Below are 470 nucleotides of genomic sequence, written 5' to 3' on the forward strand. Positions count from 1 at the left end.
CCACTAGAGAAAAGTGTCTTTGCCAACTTGGTTCCCACTGCAGCCTGCTCAGAAATGCAGCTTTTCTGAACAGAAAGTTGATGCGAAACCAGGATAATAGCAAATGCTTAATGGTCTCCTAAGGGAGCTTCTTAAAGGTCTTCTGATAAATTCCAGCTCTGCCCTTGCTGGACCAGGTGAAGAAACGCTTTGAGGTGAACAAGAAGAAGATGGAGGAGAAGCAGAAGGACTATGACTTTGAGGAGAGGATGAAGGAGCTCCGTGAGGAGGTGGGTCTGAGCAGCAGGTGGTGAAGCCAAGCCCCCCAGAAACATGTTTTGTGAGGGAATCAGCCCTGGTTCCTCATCTTGTTCTACAGAAGCCTTGTTCTTGGTAGCAACTTGTCTGCTGCAGTGAGTGGGGCTTGGGTCTTTGTTTGGTTTTTGAGAAGTTTGCTGCTGCTGCCCCTGGAACCCCCTGCTCCCTCTTTC

Source organism: Chaetura pelagica, unplaced genomic scaffold (assembly GCF_000747805.2).
Source record: "Chaetura pelagica isolate M959 unplaced genomic scaffold, ChaPel_1.0 scaffold172, whole genome shotgun sequence".
In the NCBI taxonomy this organism is placed as follows: domain Eukaryota; kingdom Metazoa; phylum Chordata; class Aves; order Apodiformes; family Apodidae; genus Chaetura; species Chaetura pelagica.